The sequence below is a fragment of the Salvelinus sp. IW2-2015 genome, linkage group LG11, assembly GCF_002910315.2.
Source record: "Salvelinus sp. IW2-2015 linkage group LG11, ASM291031v2, whole genome shotgun sequence".
Classification (NCBI taxonomy): Eukaryota; Metazoa; Chordata; class Actinopteri; order Salmoniformes; family Salmonidae; genus Salvelinus; species Salvelinus sp. IW2-2015.
The window spans coordinates 33,934,858-33,955,705 of record NC_036851.1 but is presented as its reverse complement, the minus strand read 5'-3'; the positions used below and the strand labels follow the sequence as shown (position 1 = coordinate 33,955,705).

General features: G+C 41.1%; 1 long non-coding RNA gene across 3 annotated transcripts; it reads right to left on the bottom strand.

Moving 5' to 3' along the window:
• Nucleotides 1–1,224: 1,224 nt before the first annotated feature.
• LOC111970257 (uncharacterized) lies at nucleotides 1,225–14,307 on the bottom strand. 3 transcript variants are annotated; one of them, XR_002878091.2, is made up of 6 exons: nucleotides 13,861–14,307; nucleotides 13,694–13,763; nucleotides 13,520–13,599; nucleotides 7,319–10,708; nucleotides 6,892–7,073; nucleotides 1,225–1,696 (listed from the first exon to the last, which is right to left on the bottom strand). It is a non-coding gene; the product is annotated as an uncharacterized lncRNA (long non-coding RNA). The 3 variants fall into 3 exon arrangements; XR_002878090.2 differs by having other exon boundaries at nucleotides 7,319–8,264; nucleotides 8,480–10,708; nucleotides 13,694–14,306; XR_011480598.1 differs by having other exon boundaries at nucleotides 13,694–14,306.
• Between the last annotated feature and the right edge of the window lie 6,541 nt (nucleotides 14,308–20,848).

Sequence of the window (20,848 nt, the reverse complement as noted above, 5' to 3'; positions counted from 1 at the left end):
TACCGGTATCATCCCGGCCCTACTGTTTATACTGCCTTGCCAGGCTAGTAAGAAGGGCCAGAAGACAAGGATCCCTCTTTGAAGACAAGGACCCCTCATAACAAGTATCAAAGTATCACTGTTCCTCTGACAACCAGCAGCTGAATGAATGGAACAACCTGTAACAGTTTATTATGGGCCAAGTTGCCGTTATAAACTCTACTTTTATATTGTGTCCTATGATCTTCCTGGTCCCCGTTGGAACGGATATACATGAAGGAATGCAGGCATGAATGTGTTGCACACACACACACGCACACACAAACAACCCCGTGAGATGAAAGACACATGGTCTACCAATAGGTTTGGTTCATTCATGGAGTCAGAGAGGCTAGAACGTTGAGTGTCTGAGGACTGGACTGATCCGTTCTCCGAGGCTTCTAAATTTAGCTTCTCATTTCAGACACATTTTCTCGGGAAGAAAAGCAAGCCTGTGTGTATTGGCGGTAACCACGGCAGTCTGTGTGGAGTGTGTTTCATGGTCACTCATGCATAGTGGAGGCCTGAATTTGAGGCATAGTGAGTGTTATGTATGGAGCTGAGAGGCTTCGCTCGCTTTGTCCTCTTAAATGTGGTCCTCAGTACTAGCCTGCTTTGGCACATTGTCAAAGACAGCCCACACATTTTAGTGGGAGAGCACTACTACAATTCCCAGCCTAGCCAAGGCATTATACATATTGTGATGGTTATGAAAAGACACTATCAGAAAATCCCTGAAAGTGAACTTGAATAATGTGAAGTAAATGAATCACAGTAAGAGGGCGAGGGCCCTGTACACATGCTCTGACATCAAAGGGCTTGAGGGCCAGACTACTGGTTGAAGTAGCAGAGTTGTGGGTGCTTGCTTTTGATTTGATTTGAGCCATAGTTAGTCAGTATAGTGGTGGCCACTTCAGTGAAGGGCAAGATTGTTAAGAGAGAGCGATGGGCAACTTTAGAAAACATAGGCAAAATAATGAGTGGAGTGGCTCACATTCAAGTTCTTCCCRTAGGTGTGTGCAAATAATGGCCATTTCAAAAGTTTAATTCAATATTCATTGGTTGCTAAGTGTTCAACCAAACCATCATAACTGTAATACATGTTTGGTTTGTTCATTGCTGAGCCCTAAGAGCAGAGAATGGATATTATGTGACTTGTTCTGGCGAGGACAATAGCATCTCTTTCTCTTCACAACAGAGAGAACATGGAATGATGAATACTTTAATAAATATTTCCAAACAAACTGAACAATTTTTTCCTAAAAATAATTTCAAATAAAAGCTGTGGATCTGCTGCATCAGGTAAAGGAGACTTTGCTGGTTGCATACTGACTATTTTACAGTTGTGTATATGTTTAGTATAGTGCAAGTGTGAGAAAGACAGTAGGCTAGATAGTAGATAGCACATAGATTCAATAGACTGTACAGTACCGGTACTTAAACTTGGGAACAGTAAGCGTTATAGTATGTAGCTTAAGAAGACAGTAGTAATAAGGCATGAGTGGTGGTGGCTTTATAGCTGGAGTGCAGTAGTAAAAACAGTGGGAGACTGCAGTCCTGCATGGTGTGGTTATAGTCTCTAAGCGTTGCTGGTCTCTGGCTCCTGCAGTAAGCTCAGCAGCTTCTCCATATTAGCGATCCCCACCTTAGGTCCCTTGGGCAGCTCCTGACTCTTCTCCTGGTGAGAGAGACAGCAGCACACACACGTCAAATACTGGAGGGGAAACAACTTGACCTTTATGAAGAAAAACATACACCGAAATCACATGAGCTGGGAAGGAAGGGATTGCAAACAAATACATGATTTAAAAAGACCTGGCGAAATGCAATCCATTAAAAGCCTTTCTTTCCGAAGATTAACAAATTAGAAAAAGGTATACTTGCAGAGAGTGCAACTGCCAATATGGATGTGTTATTGCCACCTGGCATTTCTCCCAGGCTTTTATGGAGGTTCATAATTTCTCCCAGGGAGGATATCGAGCGCCCGGGTATCTCCTTATCTCAGTCATCGCTATGGTTACGAACCTGGCTGACGGAACACTGAGTATCCCGGGGTGGGACTTCAGCTGAATTAGCTTCCTTTGGATTATTTGCTTGAGAGCGCTGGTTCCTTTCAACGGTTCTTGGGCAACCTTGTTATCTAGTAATGACTAAGGAAGGGTACGAGTCAATGCAACATGCATTGCGGTACATGTCATGCATAGAGTGTTAAACACTAATGCGGTTTCCAGAGGTTGCAAGGTAAAGTGCAAGGCAGGGCCAGGTGATGCCAAATACAATTGTGATTTTGTGGTACTTTAATGGGTTGTGCCTGCAGTCATGCACTGCCAATTATGATATACTACACAACTTTTTGGAACCCCTTTTGGCTCATGAGCGCTAGGATAGGAAATTAAAATATCTAGAAATCTTCTGCATTCGAATACTTCAATTTCTGTTGAAATATGCCCTCACTCTCCGTCTTAGGAATTTCATCATATCTGATAGGTACAGGAGAGAGAGATTCCCTAGTGTTTCCTTATTCCAGTCCTTCAGTGCCCCCAATAGCAAACATTTTTGTTGAAGCCCTGGACAAACTCCCCTGATTCAACTCATTGAGGGCTTGATGATTAGTTGAATCAGGTGTGCTTGACTGGTGCTACAACAAAAATGTCTACTGTTGGGGGTACTCAAGGACTGAAATTGGGAAACACTGCCCTAGAATTTGGAGAGAGAGAGAGAGCTGCATGGGCAGAGGTAGTGAGATGAAATCCATCAATCTTTCCCCATCCAGCCCATTGCTGTTCCTGCTCCACCCCTCACTGGAAGGGGGAAACTTAGTCAGTTGTACAACTGAATGCCTTCAATTGAAATGTGTCTTCTGCATTTAACCCAGCCCCTCTGAATCAGAGAGGGGCAAGGGGCTGCCTTAATTTGACCTCCATAATATAGGATGTGACAATGGTTAATAAAATCTCTCAATTTCTGCCCAAATGTTTTTGGCACAGTCTTGCAGGCCTTCTCATACAGCTGCAACTGTACGTATATGCATTCGTAAATCAAGACCTTTCTTGAGTTGGGCTCTGGGATGGTGCAACTGTTGAGAATGTGAGTCTATGGTTGTTGTGGGGGGAAAGGGGTTAAGTGTGTATGAGTGTATGTGCGTATCCCACAACTGTTGCGAAGGAGTAAAAGATGTTAGGGACAATATAGGATGATTCACAATAATTGTTTGCTAATATAATAATTGCTTGCAATAATGTAATTTTGGTAATGACAAGACTGGTGAGAGGTAAAATCCTTTGCATAAATTGCCTACATTACTACAAATATTAATAGCTAATTATGGAAATTAAGAAATAGGATTTTTAAAATATATATATATTTTGATTGCTATATTTATATAATACAAAGTGAGGTGAGGGCGATGGAAATGCATTTGGTGGTTGATCTGCTTCTGTAAATGGCACTGTGTGCTCTTTTCGAAGGATGGATCCCAGTCTTTTCAGGGCTATGGGATAAGGGGGGTCGGGGTTGGTCTGCCGGGCATTGAGATGGCATGGATTTCTAATCCCTTAATATTATTGTTTGTACTATATTACGTATTGGATCACAAAAAAATACAACTTATACATTACCGTGTAGTTTACCAATTAAATGGTCTGACGGAGATGTGGACATAATCGGTATACAAATCCCAAAAGAAAGAAATGATCTCACTCCAAACTATTTTTATAGAAAGTTAGCAAAAATAGATAAGATCTTGCTACCATGGAAAGGAAAATACCTGTCTATTTGTGGAAAAATCACCCTGATTAACTCTTTAGTCATATCCCAGTTTACCTATTTGCTTATGGGTTTGCCTACGCCTAGCGACCTGCTTTTTAAATTATATGAGCAAAAAATATTCAATTTTATTTGGAATGGCAAGACAAAATTTAAAAGGCCTATTTATATAATGAACATGAATTCGGGGGGCAGAAATGATTAAATATTAAAGCATTTGAACTCTCACTAAAGGTGTCAGTCATAAAAAAAGTTATATTTAAAACCCGAACTGGTTCTCTATTAAATTAGTAAGAATGTCTCACCCAATGTTCAAGAATTGCCTTTTTCCCTTTATTGAGATTACAACCTCTCACTTTTGTTGATWTGAAAATTAAATAATCTCCAAAATATAGCTATTTCTAAAACAAGCCATAAAGTTGGTTGCAATTTCCATTTAATCCACCAGATAAAACATAAATAGTACAACAAATATTTTGGTTAAACTCAAATATACTAATTAATAAAAAATGATATATAAAAAAAGGTGTCGTCTTTATACATGAAATCATAAATAGTACAGATGCAGCTAACAAAAATATATGGAAATGTCTACTCTATCCAAAATTACAACTAACTAATTGCAGCATCACCGCAAAAATGGAAGAGGCAAGTGGAAGGGGGAAAAACTTGTCTGTCGGCCCCGTATTAAATATTGGTTAAGGTAAATTGTGATAAATAAAAAAGTATACCAGTTTCATTTAAGGACCAAAAAATTGACAGCTGTGCCATATAGATTGCAAAATAGTTGGGAAGAGATTTGATGTACTGATTCCATGGCACATGATAAATGAACTGATATGCAAAACGATGCYGGATTCAAAACGTGCCATTTTTTAATTTTGATTATTATGCAAAATTCTTTCATGTTATATTTATGGGGGATATAACCTTCCCAGCTCTGCAGATTTTGCTGCGAAGAGACAGAGTCATTAGATTGTTTATTTCGGTACTGTCCATATGTAGCTTTTTTTTGGTTACAGGTCCAGGAATGGCTGAAGAATTGAAACATTACCTGGAGCTAACTCTGCAGATAGCATTACTGGGAGATTTGAAAAGTCATAGTCAATCGATCAATAATATAATACTTTTAGTAAAAAAATGTATCTTCAACTTACATTCTGTAGAAACTATGAGAATAGAAAGGTTCAGAACTTTTGTGAAACATCACAGCCCAGTTGAAAAATATATGGCAAATAGAAATCCAATATGGATGGTGCTAAAATATAAATGGGAGGGGTTGAATGGAGCTGAAGGGTGGTACTAATAACAAGATAACTAATGTAAAATATACTGTGTCCGTAAAATGTATATAGGTTCAGAACTTTTGTGAAATAGCACAGTTAAAAATATATGGCAAAWCGAACTGGATGAACATCAGAAATGATYGAGTCTTGGGTACGACGCTACAAGCTTGGCACACCTGTATTTGGGGAGTTTCTCCCATTCTTCTCTGCAGATTCTCTCAAGCTCGGTCAGGTTGGATGGGGAGCGTTGCTGCACAGCTATTTTCAGGTATCTCCAGAGATGTTTGATCGGGTTCAAGTCCAGGCTCTTGCTGGGCCGCTAAAGGACATTCCCGAAGCTACTCCTGCATTGTCTTGGCTGTGTGCTTAGGGTCATTGTCCTGTGGAAGGTGAACCTTCGCCCCAGTCTGAGGTCCTGAGTGCTCCGGAGCAGGTTTTCATCAAGGATCTCTCTGTACTTTGCTCCATTTATCTTTGCCTCCATCCTGACTCGTCTCCCTGCTGCTGAAAAACATCCCACAGCCTGATGCTTCCACCACCATGCTTCACCGTAGGGATGGTGCCAAGTTTTATCTAGATTTGACGCTTGGCATTCAGGCCAAAGAATTCATTCTTGGTTCCATCAGACCAGAGAATCTTGTAAGCCTTTAGGTGCCTTTAGGCAAACTCCAAGTGGGCTGTCATGTGCCTTTTACTGAGGAGTGGCTTCCGCTGGCCACTCTACCATAAAGGCTTGATTGGTGGAGTTCTGCAGAGATGGTTGTCCTTCTGCAAGGTTCTCCCATCTCCACAAACTCTGTCAGAGTGACCATCAGGTTCTTGGTCACCTCCCTGACCAAGGCCCTTCTCCCACGATTACTCAGTTTGGCTGGGCAGCCAGCTCTAGGAAGAGTCTTGGTGGTTCCAAACATCTTCCATTTAAGAATGATGGAGGCCACTGTGTTCTTGGGGACCTTCAATACCCCAGATCTGTGCCTTGACACAATCCTGTCTCTGAGCTCTACAGACAATTCCTTCGACCTCATGGCTTGGTTTTTGCTCTGACATGCACTGTCAACTGTGGGATTTTTTTATAGACAGGTGTGTGCCTTTCCAAATCACGTCCAATCAATTGAATTTACCACAGGTGGACTTCAATCAAGTTGTAGAGATATCTCAAGGATGATCAGTGGAAAAAGGATGCACGTGAGCTCAATTTCGAGTCTCATAGCAAAGGGGCTGAATACTTATGTAAATAAGGTATTTTTACTTTTTATTTGTAATACATTTGCAAAAAAAATCTAAAAACCTGTTTTTGCTTTGTCATTACGGGGTATTGTGTATAGATTGCTGAGGATAATTATTATTAATTTTTTTTAGGTTAAGGCTGTAATGTAACTAAATGTGTAAAAAGTCAAAGGGTCTGAATACTCCTCCTGAAGGCACTGCCCCGAATTAGCCTCACACTTAGCATACTCCTAACAGCTATTCTTAGCCCCACTGTTAACACTTGAGCACACAAAACAAAATATATATAAAAATATTTAATGCACTACTTTTGGTCAAAAGTGGTGCACTATATAGGGAACAGGGTGCCATGGCTTGCTGTTGATTCATTACACAGGAGTCTCCTGGGTAAAGTAGTGCTTGCTAAAAGTTTTTTTTGAGTGCTCAATTATTAACAGTATTTGTGGGGCTTAGAGTATCTGTTAGGAGTAAGCTAAGTGTGGGGCTAATTAGGTGCAGTGTGTTTTTTTCTTAAGTAACTGTTAAGAGTAGGGTAATAGTAGTGCTAAGAGTTGCCATCACAGCTCCAGTGCTGCTGGGCTCCAAAGGCTCTTACTTTGTGTTTCTTGAGCAGGAGAGCCGAGAGCTTGAGGCTAGTGATGTAGCCTCGGTTGTCTCCCACGATGATGGGTAGAGACAGGGTTAAACTCATCATGAGTCAGCTTGGCCTTCTTCTCTGCCACCACCGGCTGCTGACAGATGGCCTCATATTTGTTGACACTAAGGTCAAATGTGGACCTGATAAAAAGCAAAGGATTGATAGAAATAGTCAGGGAATTGTCATCTTATACAAATGCAAGGGGAATTCATTGGTCAAATCTCGAAAGCAATACAATGTGGGATGATGGAAATCAAAGCCCGACACATGATTGACCCTGCTGCTGTTTGGAATGAGTGTTGTAGCTGACAGTTCATACAGTTGTTTATAGAAAAATGAGATATTCTCTTAATAAATCGAGTTGAGCATGTTGTTCGACCCTTACCTACTCCGGCTGGTAACCTCAGTGACAAACCAATTCAGCAAGGCAAGAGAGAGAGAGAGAAAGATTATCAGTGGGAATGCAACTCGGACCATCTGGTGTGCGTTCCAGTCAGAGTCTACACAACTCTGAGGGTGTGTGCGTGCCTTATTATTCAAGTGACCCTGACAGGAAGAGCTTGCCTTTTCAGTCGATACCCTAGGATCCTGGCATTTAGTATCGCTGCAGATTATTAGGCCAATTACACATACACTCACACACACCCCTTGCGCTTAGTCACCAGAGCCTCGTCAGCCCAGTCGGGCAGCTGCACTATTCCCGGTAGGTTATGCAAAAAACAACAAGAACAGCAAACACCATGTCAGTGTAGTGATAATTTTGGTCATTAGCAGCAGTGACAAAGCAAGCAGCCCACACAGCCAGCGGTGACATTCTAAAGGAGGGATGTGGCTGACCTCATGGCTTGCCATCACTCATGCAAGGAATTGGTCATCTCAATTAGATAATATTGAATTTGTATTTTCTAGATACATGTGTTGAGAATTAGTCCAGATCTTCTACTGCAAATATGTAGGCTATTGCATCCTGTCATTTTCAGTGAACCATGTCATACCCGGTCCTGGAGGACTGGAGTAAAAGACCCAGTGTTCAGCCATATCAGACAGCACCAGTGTTTTCTCAGTCTGTGTGCAGACAAAGTGAGGGAGCAGATGTTTCATAGCGCTTCGTCACATATACATTGGCTGTCACCTCTTATCCATATGAAAGTAATTGTTTTAGACATATTTTCTGAATAAATTAAGACAGACAGAAAGAGGACATGCATTGGTCTCTCTGCCTAAATTTGGTGACTTACCTTGCCACCAGTGGTAACTGCAGTGAAGATAGTGGAGGAGCAAAGAGACCATCTCCCACGGCCGCATTCAGGTCAAAAGTGAACTTTGGGGTCCTACAGAGACAGGGTCACTGAAGTAAAAGGACTCGGGAATGGATACAAACACTAACACTATAAAACCAAGATTACAATATTTACCTTAAAGACAGTAGAAAACAAGACATCCCACTGGGAACAGATGTAAATTCAATGTCTATTCCAAGTTGGTTCCATGTAATTTCAAAACAACGTTGATTCAAACAGTGTGTGCCTAGTGGGATCATACACACCTTCTCTAAACTCTTGTAAGACCAGTCACAGTACTTGTTCATCATAAGTGGGAGAGAAAGTTTATTCGAGATGGGCTGCAGGTACAAGTAAAGTAAAGAGCAAAAATAACAAAGACAGACATTACTCATCTGAGAAAGAGAAAAGGCTTGAAAATCAAAATGAATACCACCTCGTCATGCTAGAGCCTTCATTAGGTTCAGACTTGAGCCGATGAGTAAATGCAGCCTACACCCTCTCTTATCCCACCAAAAAGGTCCTCTCTTCTCACTGTATTGTAATGCATTCAATTTCTTCCTGCAAGGTCTTAATAAGGGTCTTAGAGAGATGAGGCAGAGCAGGGAATGGGATCCAGGAAGATAAGTTAGAGAATTCGTGAACAGCCGTATCTCAAAGGTGCCGACAAAGAAAATATGTAATATAAAACGGAAGGAGACCTGCACAGTGACTGTTAATGCTCCCAATGGTGAGATTGTTTTGTGAGCCAGCAGCATACCACCCTGCATCCCACTGCTGGCTTGCCTCTAAGATTCCCGAAATGTACTATACGCACAAAAGCTTATTTCTCTCAAATTGTGCACAAATTTGAGCATTTCTCCAAGATATGCCACACCTGTCGGGTGGATGGATTATCAAGAAACTGATTAAACAGTATGATCATTACACAGGTGCATCTTGTGCTGGGGACAATAAAAGGCCACTCTAAAATGTGCAGTTTTGTCACACAACACAACGCCACAGATGTCTCAAGTTGAGGGAGCGTGCAATTGGCATGCTGACTACAGGAATGTCCAACAGACCTGTTGCCAGAGAATTTAATGTTAATTTCTCTACCATAAGACGCCTCCAGAATTTGGCAGTAAGTCCAACCGGCCTCACAACTGCAGACTCCCAGTTGGTGGGCCTATGCCCTCAGGCCCATCCATGGCTGCACCCCTGCCCAGTCATGTAAAATCCATAGATTAGGGCCTAATTCATTTATTTCAATTGACTGATTTCCTTCTATGAACTGTAACTCAGTAAAATCTTTTAAATTGTTGCATTGAGTTTTTTTTCCTTCAGTATAAAGTGGATAGACAAATAGCACATGAAGCCAATGAAAGACGTGTGGATTCAAGGGGGTGTGGGTGCAGCTGACAGATTGCAGTAGTTTCTCACAGGCCGCCAGGCTTCAGCCCTGATTATGTAACCTACTTCTGACATTTTGTGACTCAGGCTAGATCATATCTGTGACTTATCACTCACAGCTCATTCAGATAGATGGCATTACAAGGACTTGTATCAAAAGGAGAAAGTAATGCCAACCTAATCAATCCACATGATCCTATTCAAATTGCCATTTAAGTGTGCAGACGGACTACTGTTAAAAAATGAAGAGCTGGTTGAAGTGAATAACTGGCTCCTTTACCATGCCCCCTAAACAATGTAGAATACACAGTATTCATGTTTTTCAGAGGTTTCTGTTGTTTTCAAAGCCCTTTCAACCTGTTTGAAGATGTGATATTATTACTAGGTTTTATGGCAGATTGGGGGTAGGTGCTAAACTAATGATTGTGAAGTGAAACTTACAAGTAGACCAACAGTCTGCCCCAACACAAAAGACCAATGCAGGCATAGTCAATATCTCAGTGGTAACAATCAACACAATGAACACAGTCTTGACAAGACTGAAGTCAGTTGAGAACCAGTTGAAAAGCACTAAACACGTCTGTGTTTTTGATGTGTTCAAGCCATCTGCTGGTAGTTCTGTGTATAGCCATAAACATTGGCTTGATGAGAGAGAGCCAAGCAAAGTTTTCATGGAAAGTTGACTGTAGATACCTGACTTTAGTCAGCAAAGTATTTAATTATAACTGATATAACTATCTAATTGGGTTTGTCAAATTAACTGACAGGCAAATTATATTGAAAGGGGGTGAGGAAAGTGATGAATATGGTTGGACATCTTGGAATAATTTTCACAGTTTGTAAAGTAATAGTTGGGTGAAAGATGAAGCAAGACCTAGGGTTCATATGGACAATGTTGGGCTGTCATCTTAGAATAGAAGGATCCCAGATCTGTTTGTGTTGTCTTGCCAACTCCTATGGTCATCTTCACATGATCTGGGACCAGGTCAGAGCTGCAGGAAATGAAGACCTTGGGGTGGAAGTGGTTCCTCTTAACTGCGTCCACCGCCATGTTGTGGGCATTATTAGGTTTCCAGGAACTGGCTGAAGTAGGCCTTGGAGCACTGGAAAAGACACAGCAATATTGTAGATTTATTAGGATCCCCATTAGCCGACGCCAATGGCGACAGCTAGTCTGTCTTACTGGGGTCAACAAAACGAATAAGACAGACAAAATAATTTACATACATTTAAATTGGCTCCAATTAGGCGCCGTACACAGGGTATGGAATGGCGTTGCAAAATGGAGTGAGTGATATCCCTTTTACCCTGTACAAATCTCCCACTTTACCACCACCAAAGCACCCCCAGACCATCACATTGTCTCCACCATGCTTGACAGATGGTGTCAAGCACTCCTCCAGCATCTTTATATTTTTTCTGCATCTGCATTTGTGATATGAACACCTCAAACTTAGATTAGTCTGTCCATAACACTTTTTTCCAATCTTCCTCTGTCCAGTGTCTGTGTTATTTTGCCCATCTTAATCTTTTCTTTTTATTGGCCAGTCTGAGATAYGGCTTTTCTTTGCAACTCTGCCTATAGAAGGCCAGCATCCCGGAGTCGCCTCTTCACTGTTGACGTTGAGACTGGTGTTTTGCAGGTACTATTTAATGAAGCTGCCAGCTGAGGACTTGTGAGGTGTCTGTTTCTCAAACTAGACACTAATGTATTTTTCCTCAGTTGTGCACCGGGGCCTCCCACTCCCCTCTTTCGATTCTGGTTACAACCAGTTTGCGCTGTTCTGTGAAGGGAGTAGTACACAGCTTTGTACAAGATCTTCAGTTTCTTGACAATTTCTCTCATGGAATAGCCTTCATTTCTCAGAACAAGAATAGACTGATGAGTTTCAGAAGTTATTTGTTTCTAGCCATTTTGAGCCTGTAATCGAACACACAAATGCTGATCCTCCAGATACTCAACTAGTCTAAAGCAGGCCAGTTTTATTACTTCTTCAATCAGGACAACAGTTTTCAGCTGTGCTAACAATTGCAAAAGGGTTTTCTAATGATCAATTAGCCTTTTAAAATGATAAACTTGGATTAGCTAACACAACGTGCYATTGGAACACAGGAGTGACGGTTGTTGATAACGGGCTTCTGTACGCCTATGTAGCTATTCCATTAAAAATCAGCCGTTTCGAGCTACAATAGTCATTTACAACATTAACAATGTCTACACTGTATTTCTGATCAATTTTATGTTATTTTAATAGACAACAAATGTGATTCTTTCAAAAACAAGGACATTTCTAAGTGACCCCAAACTTTTGAATGGTAGTATATATATATATATATAAAATAAATAAGGAGAGAGAGCAAGAGGAGTCAGTCCTCACATTAACACATAAACCACTCCAGATAGACAATATAGCTGTGAACCAAATGTGCTCTCTCTACTATATTGCAAGCTGCATCATTTGCATTTAAATTAAAGGTATAAATCAAAGTGCAGCCCCGGCCTAAATGGCCTGTTGCTCTATAAGGGGATATATAGTGAATAAGTTACAGCAGAGATATTACACTTGTCCCAGGGCTAACTGTTTCCCAACAAGAGGTGACATCATACGCATACAGTAACTGTGTTTGTGTGTGCGCGAGTATATGTGTGCGAGTTGGCATGAATCAAAACAATTCAAGGAGCTAGCTAGTCTTAGAAAATATATGTGACCCGATTCAGGAAACTAGGCGTATGTCGCAAGTCATGACTTCAGAGGAGATCCGATTGAACGTAAAAATGTTTTTTTTTAATCAAAATGCGCTTTTTGGCAGAAATGCCTTCTTGCGCATGTGAAYTTTCATGTGACTCAACAAACTTTTATGTAATCTGTAAGTATGAATAAAGTTATTAAATTACGAGCTTAGTTGGTTTAGCCAAAGAAAAGGAAAGTTACATTTTACATAAAAACCACAAGAAATCTTTAGTAACGTTCTAAGAATGTTATTTAAAAACATACATTCTGTTCTCAGCATCAACAAAACTCTATCCTCTATCTTGTTAAGTGTGTTCAGGTGTTTTGGCCGCACCCACTAAATGGACACAGCTGATCTTAATGAGTGCTTTTTCCTTTGAAATGGGGTCTGTTTGAATAGACTGAACAGCTTTGAATGCAGAAAAAACATGCTACGATAGTTCATCCCGGTGGCACAGTGTACCAATTCCATGGATAGAGAACACAAGATTAAAGGTTCAAATACCACTGAAACTGTGTCACAATAAAACAAGTGTGTTTGCATGATTAATGCCTACGTAAATTAATTTCCATGTGTCTTGTGTGCTTGGAGTTCAAAAAAGTTAATCCAAAATAAGCTAGCAGTGTTATTTAGTCTTATTTAAAATTCTGTTAAAGTTTAGGACGTTATTCAAAAACCTACAAATAACGTATACTGTAATTTCCATTGACAGAGCACTAATAAAACCTCCCAGGAAAATGTTCAAGGAAACAGAGTAAAACATTCTCAGAACCTCCCTGCAACCTACAAATAAACGTTCACAGAACAGGCAAAATGTTCACTTCTGTTCTCAGAACGTTTAAAAAAATATATATAGTTTTACCGGTCAGAATATGTATGGCTTCATTCCCACAACCAATGTGAAACCAAAAACCTAAATTTCCATAACTTCCAGAAAGGAACCAAACGGGGTGATCAACCTAGCCCAGAATGGCAAACCTACAGTACAAAGCTTAGACTGACACGCCTAGATTGACACACCTAGCTTTTTTTGTATTAAAATGTCACCTACATTATGAAATTAACTTACATACACAACTGCGATTCAAACCAAAACCAAACAACTGTTGTATGATTTATACAAAATGACTCCAAGATGACTTAACTTCAATTGATTCATTATAAAATCAGTCATATCTCACCTTGTGAATCTTGCCCTCCTTCGTGCCAAACAGGAAGAGGTAGTCTATTTGTTTGTGGAAGTCGAACGATGTTCCACAAGCTGCGGRACGACAAACATTGTCAAATACTTAAATCGTGCTTGATGCTTATAACAAACAGTGTGAAGTGATGCGTCAGTTGATGACAGGTCTTACCCCTGCTAGGAAGTTGCACGCCCTCTGGTCTTTCTGACACGGCTTCCTCCAAACGACAGCTTGATGAAGTCTGTAAAGACCAGTTCATTCTACAACCATACAAACCCACATCAAAACTACTGTGCCAACGAAATGATACACAAAAATACCACACACACTGTATTCACCCTAGAGTTGTCATCGGCCTCGCGTAAATCTAATTAGTATAATTTTCAAAAATCCCCATCAAAATCCGTCAATTTAAACTAGAGACATCTKTTTTTTTTTTCAGTTGACAATCAATTGCATCAACCGATGTCGCCAAATCCCTGCATCTGTGGTGAAAAGAGGCAGAGCTAGAGCAATGTTTGTCAGATCATGAGACATCCCGAAAATCGGTCTTCTCACAAAAACGTCTGTAGCGTTCGAACGGTGTTCTCTGTTTTGCTCAACAACCCCCACAAACATCACGGAACTCATCTGAAGTTGGTACATCCAATCTGCCAACTTCTGTCTGCAGCGTCTGAACTGTTTTAGATACACACTAATACTGTGTAAAGTTGAGTCTCTCACAAACACGTGTCGGTTGTTTTACTCTAGGACATGCACGATCCAAATCAAATCAAATGTTAGTCACGTGCGCCGAATACAGGTGTAGGTAGACCTTACAGTGAAATGCTTACCTAGGAGCCAACCAACCAACAATGCAGTTAAAAAAAATATGAATAAGAAATAAAAGTAACAAGTAATTCAAGAGCAGTGGTAAAATCAATGTGCGGGGGCACCGAATAGTCGAGGTAATTGAGGTAATATGTACATGTAGGTAGAGTTATTAAAGGGACAATGCATAGATGATAACAGAGAGGGGGGGCAATACAAATAGTTTGGGTAGCCATTTGATTAGATGTTCAGGAGTCTTATGACTTGTGGTAGAAGCTGTTTAGAAGCCTCTTGAACCTAGACTTAAGCTCCGGTACTGCTTGCCATGCAGTAGCAGAGAGAACAGTCTATGACTTGGGTGGCTGGAGTCTTTGACAATTGTTAGGGCCTTCCTCTGACACCGCCTGATATGGAGGTCCTGGATGGCAGGAAGCTTTGCCCCAGAGCTGTACTGTGCCTTGCGGTCGGAGGCCGAGCAGTTGCCATACCAGGCAGTGATGCAACCAGTCAGGATGCTCTCGATGGTGCAGCTGTAAAACATTTTGAGGATCTGAGGACCCATGCCAAATCTTTTCAGTCTCCATAGGTTTTGTCATTCCCTCTTCACGACTGTCTTGGTGTGCTTGGACCATGATAGTTCGTTGGTGATGTGGACACCAAGGAACTTGAAACTCTAGACCCGCTCCACTTCAGCCACGTTAATGGGGACCTGTTCGGCCCTCCTTTTCCTATAGTCCACAATCAGCTCCTTTGTCTTGCTCACATTGAGGGAGAGGTTGTTGTCCTGGCACCACATTGCCAGGTCTCTGACCTCCTCCCTATAGGCTGTCTCATCGTGATTGGCCATGTCCAATCAATATAATTTACCACAGGTGGACTCCAATCAAGTTGTGGAAACATCTCAAGGATGATAAATCCTTGAGTAAACAGGATGCACTGGAACTCAATTTCGAGTCTCATAGCAAATGTTCTGAATACTTATGTAAATAAGGTATTTTTGTTTTTTATTTTTAATACATTTGCAAACATATCTAAAAACCTGTTTTCGCTTTGTCATTATGGGGTATTTTGTGTAGATTGTTGAGAAAAAAAWTATAATTTAATCCATTTTAGAAGGCTGCAACATAACAAAATGAGGAAAAAGGGAAGGGGTCTGAATACTTTCTGAATGCACTGTAAATTACAAAGAATGATAGTAAAAAGCTTCGGAGCACCTTAAATGAAATTTTCAGCAAAAAGGCAAACTCCGCTCCATCATTCATCGAAATCAGATGGCTCATTCATCACAAAACCCACTGATATTGCCAACTACTTTCATGATTTTTTCATTGGCAAGATTATTTTTTATTTGACCTTCTTACCTTTTATAAAATAAGAACAAATTCTTATTTTCAACGACGGCCTAGGAACACTGGGTTAACTGCCGTGTTCAGGGGCAGAACGCCAGATTTTTGACCTTGTCAGCTCGGGGATTCAATCTTGCAACCTTTCGGTTATCCAACGCTCTAACCACTAGGCTACCTGCCGCCCCTAGCAAAATTATGCATGACATGCCAGCAACAGATGCTGACACTACACATCCATGTATATCTGACCAAATTATGAAAGACAACGTTGTAATTTTGAATTCCGTAAAGTGAGTGTGGAAGAGGTGAAACAATTATTGTTGTCTATCAACAATGACAAGCCACCGGGGTCTGACAACTTGGGTGGAAAATTACTGAGGACAATAGCGGACGATATTGCCACTCATATTTTCCTTATCTTCAATTTAAGCCAACAAGAAAGTGTGTGCCCTTAGGCCTGTGGAGAAGTAAAAGTTATTCCCCTACCCAAGGATAGTAAAGCCCCTTTAACTGGCTCAAATAGCCGACCAATCAGCCTGTTACCAACCCTTCGTAAACTTTTGGAAAAAATTGTGTTTGACCAGATACAATGCTATTTTACAGTAAACAAATTGACAATATACTTTCAGCACGCTTATAGGGAAGGACATTCAATAAGCACAGCACGTACACAAATGACTGACGATTGGCTGAGAGAAATTGATGATAAAAGATTGTGGGGGCTGTTTTGTTAGACTTCAGTGCGGCTTTTGCATTATTGATCATAGTCTGCTGCTGGAAAAAAGTATGTGTTATGGCCCTGCTATATTGTGGATAAAGAGTTATCTGTCTAACAGAACACAGAGGGTGTTATTTATTTAACCAGGCAAGTTAGTTAAGAGCAAATTCTTATTTACAATGACAGCCTACCCCGGACGATGCTGGGTCAATTGTGCGCCACCCTATGGGACTCCCAATCATGGCCGGTTGTGATACAGCCTGGAATCAAACCAGGGTCTGTAGTGACGCCTCTAGCACGGAGATGCTGTGCCTTAGAGAGGGCTCCCGAGTGGTGCAGCGGTCTAACAAAATGGAAGTCCCTCCAACAAAATCCAGGGAGAATCAGGAATTCCCCAGGGCATCTGTCTAGGCCACTTAGTTTTTTCAATCTTTACTAACGACATGCTACTGGCTTTTAGTAAAGCCAGTGTGTCTATGTATGCGGATGACTCAACACTCTACACGTCAGCTAACGCAGCAACTGAAAAGACTGCAACACTTAACAAAGAGATGCAGTTAGTTTCAGAATGGGTGGCAAGGAATAAGTTTGTATTGCATTGTATTTGGGACAAATCCTTCACTAAACCCTAAACCTCAACTAAATATTGTAATGAATAAATGTGGTAATTGAGCAAGTTGAGGAGACTAAACTGCTTGGAGTAATCATGGATAAACTGTTATGGTCAAAACATATTGATAAAACAGTAGCTAGGATGGGGGGTCTGTCCATAATAAAGCGCTACTCTGCATTCTTAACAGCACTATCAACAAGGCAGGTCCTACAGGCTCTAGTTTGTCATCATTTCAACCAAAAATCTAAATTAAAGAATAGGACTAAATCAAATCAAACTTTATTCTATTTAAAGTTTTATTGATTTGATTCAGTTCTATTCTTTAACTTAGATTTTTGGTTGAGATGGCGATGTGAATCCAGCATATCAATTATTATTTGTATACAAACTGAAATTAAACTCAGACTAAGTCAGTGGCACAACATATACATTGACAACTAAACCCAATTCAATATCACTTTTGCAATACAGTAAATAGGCTGTTAACTTGTCGACAAGTTAACAGATTATATGTTGGATTCATGTCTCAAACTAAACCAAAAATAAAAGCAAAATAATAGGATTACACCAGTGGCTCAAATGAAACTATTCAAGCATAACATTTTTTTTATTTAACTAGGCAAGTAAGTGAAGAACATATTCTTATTTACAATGACGGCCTAGGAACAGTGGGTTAACTGCCTTGTTCAGGTGCAGAACGACAGATTTTTACCTTGTCAGCTCAGGGATTCAATCTAGCAACCTTTCGGTTACTGGCCCAACGCGCTAACCACTAGGCTACCTGCCTAGTGGTTAGAGCATTAGATACATCTCTTTCAAATATTAATATTAGGTTGCATTGTCAACCTAACACAATTCGATAAGACTTTTGTAATACAGTAAATAGCCTAAAGTTAAGGTCCAAATAGCCTAAAGATCCCGCTCCAGAGTACAGGCCTCGGTGTAATACTCATTCCTTCGATGACAAACCGAATCCGACCATCACCCCTGGTGAGACAAAACTGCGACTCGTCAGTGAAGAGCACTTTTTGCCAGTCCTGTCTGGTCTAGCGACGGTGGGTTTGTGCTCATAGGTGACGTTGTTGCCGATGATGTCTGGTGAGGACCTGACTTACAACAGGCCTACAAGCCCTCAGTCCAACTTCTCTCAGCCTATTGTGGACAGTCTGAGCACTGATGGAGGGATTGTGCGTTCCTGGTGTAACTCTGGAAGTTGTTGTTGCGATCCTGTACCTGTCCCGCAGGTGTGATGTTCGGATGTACCGATCCTGTGCAGGTGTTGTTACACGTGGTCTGCCACTGCGAGGATGGCAGACCACCTGTCTTAGGCGTCCTGTCTTAGGCGTCTCACAGTACAGACATTGCAATTTATTGCCCTGGCCACATCTGCAGTCCTCATGCCTAATTGCAGCATGCCTAAGGCACGTTCACGAAGATGAGCAGGGACTCTGGGCATCTTTCTTTTGGTGTTTTTCAGAGTCAGTAGAAAGGCCTCTTTAGTGTCCTAAGTTTTCAAAACTGTGACCTAATTGCCTACCGTCTGTAAGCTGTTAGTGTCTTAACGACCGTTCCACAGGTGCATGTTCATTAACAATGTTTAAACCCTTTACAATGAAGATCTGTGAAGTTATTTGGATTTTTACGAATTATCTTTGAAGGACAGGGTCCTGAAAAAGGGCCGTTTCTTTTTTTTCTGAGTTTACATATGAAATGAATAAAGCAGTAGGTAAACATTTTTAAAGTGACTACTGTTCCATCAATATTTAAATCACCCAGAAAATAAACTTCTCTGTTGATATCACATACATTAACAAGCATTTCACACATATTGTCCAGATACTGACTGTTAGCATTTGGTGATCTATAGAAGCTTCCCACAAGAATGGACTTTAGGTGAGGCAGATGAACCAGTAGCCTTATTACTTCAACAGCTTTACAGGAAAGTGGTTCTGAATATAGACCGCAACACCGCCCCTGTTGGCATTTCTATCTTTTCGGTAGATTTTATAGCCATATATTGCTACCACTGTATCATCAAAGGTATTATCTAAGTACGTTTCATAGATAGTCAGAATATGAATGTAATCTGTTACAAGAAAGTTATTGACTTCACAAGCATTTCTTCTTAGGCTACATATTTTAATATGGGCTATTTTTAGCACTTTTCTGGGTTGCTTGATTGTTTTTAATGCTTTACTGGGAAGCGATGTCACTGAGTACTGCCCCTATATATAGGACCTTCCACCCCCACCTGGGATATGGATGGATGCCTGATGAAAACCTAAGGGTCGAATCGTTGTTAATAAATATCACCCGGGAGCATGAGCAGCAGTGTGCAGAGTTTTCCTTTCTGTTTTCCTACAACTCCAGCACCTGCGGAAAGTACCTGGATGTGCGTATGTTCTTCAGCTTTTGTTTCTGGGAAGCTTATCAGAAGTAGACTTGCTCATGTTATTTATATTGGAGCTGATGTGCACGACAAGCTGCACACAGCGGACTTCCTACTAGGGCATACCGCTTCAGTTCTAACAGTGTAACTCTGGTTCATAGGCACATGATTACGGCATACAATAGCTGAAGGGTCAACAGATAGTCAGTTAGATTGATGTAGTTTCCAGTACAGGACGGTGGAAAGCCGGGAGGGTGGCAAGCGCTAYACCGGGACACGGGAGAGTCAAAAAGAGTAAATACAAGTGGAGTTCAAGTTCGTCAGTAGTCCAAAAACATCCAAGGCACAATGTCAAGTGGAAGGTGTAACAGTACAACTTTACGTCCGTCCCCTCGCCCATACCCGGGCGCGAACCAGGGACCCTCTGCACACATCAACAACTGACACCCACGAAGCATCGTTACCCATCGCTCCACAAAAGCCGCGGCCCTTGCAGAGCAAGGGGAACCAYTACTTCAAGGTTTCAGAGCGAGTGACGTAACCTATTGAAATTAGCGCGCACCACAGCTAACTAGCTAGCCATTTCACATCCTTTACAAAGGCACAATGTCAAGTGGAAGGATGAAAGCAGCAGTAGGCAGGTGTCTGCTCAGATAATGCCCCAGTGCAGAGTAGGGTGCCCAGGTATATCCAAGTAGGCCTCAAAAGTTTCAGCAGACCTGTTTGTATGTCTCCTTAAAAACTCTGTATGCAATATTGCACTATTGTCCAATGTGTTCACAGCCAGATGAAACCAAGTTAAATGGAGACAAAAATGCCCAAAAATATTTTGTAAGAACGCTCCTGAGAGAAGACAATGATACACATGCATTTGTATTGGACAATGCTCATATATTTCCATCATGCAAAGTCACTTGAAAATCTTGTTTGTTTGCATTAATATCCATTATATGATGGACCCAAGAAGGGAGAAGTTGTTCACTTAATCATGGATTAGACTGGAGGTTACTGCAATACTTTACCTTGAAGCTGTAACAGACAATATTCTGAGGATCATGTGGGTTGTTTTCAGTCAGGATCATGATGAATTCCTCTTTCAACTCCTGGTTAAGTGACAAACAGCTTCTGAGCATTTGCATAAAACTTGTAAATGAATTAATCCCAACTACACTGTTCATCCTTTTTGATTCAATGGCCTTTTGATGGGTGCCACCTCAAGGCTCCTGACACCAGATCCTAAATGGCACCCTATTCCCTACATAGTGCAATACTTTTTACCAGGGCTCTCGTCACACGTAGAGCACTATATACCATGTGTGACGCAACCCAGCTATACTCACTGCTTTAGTGAGATCCAGTTGGTCAGGGGGCTTGATCAGAGTCTTTCCTTGCATCCACTCATCTCCTCCTTTACCCATCTCTGTTCCATCTTCCTCATCCTGGCCAACAC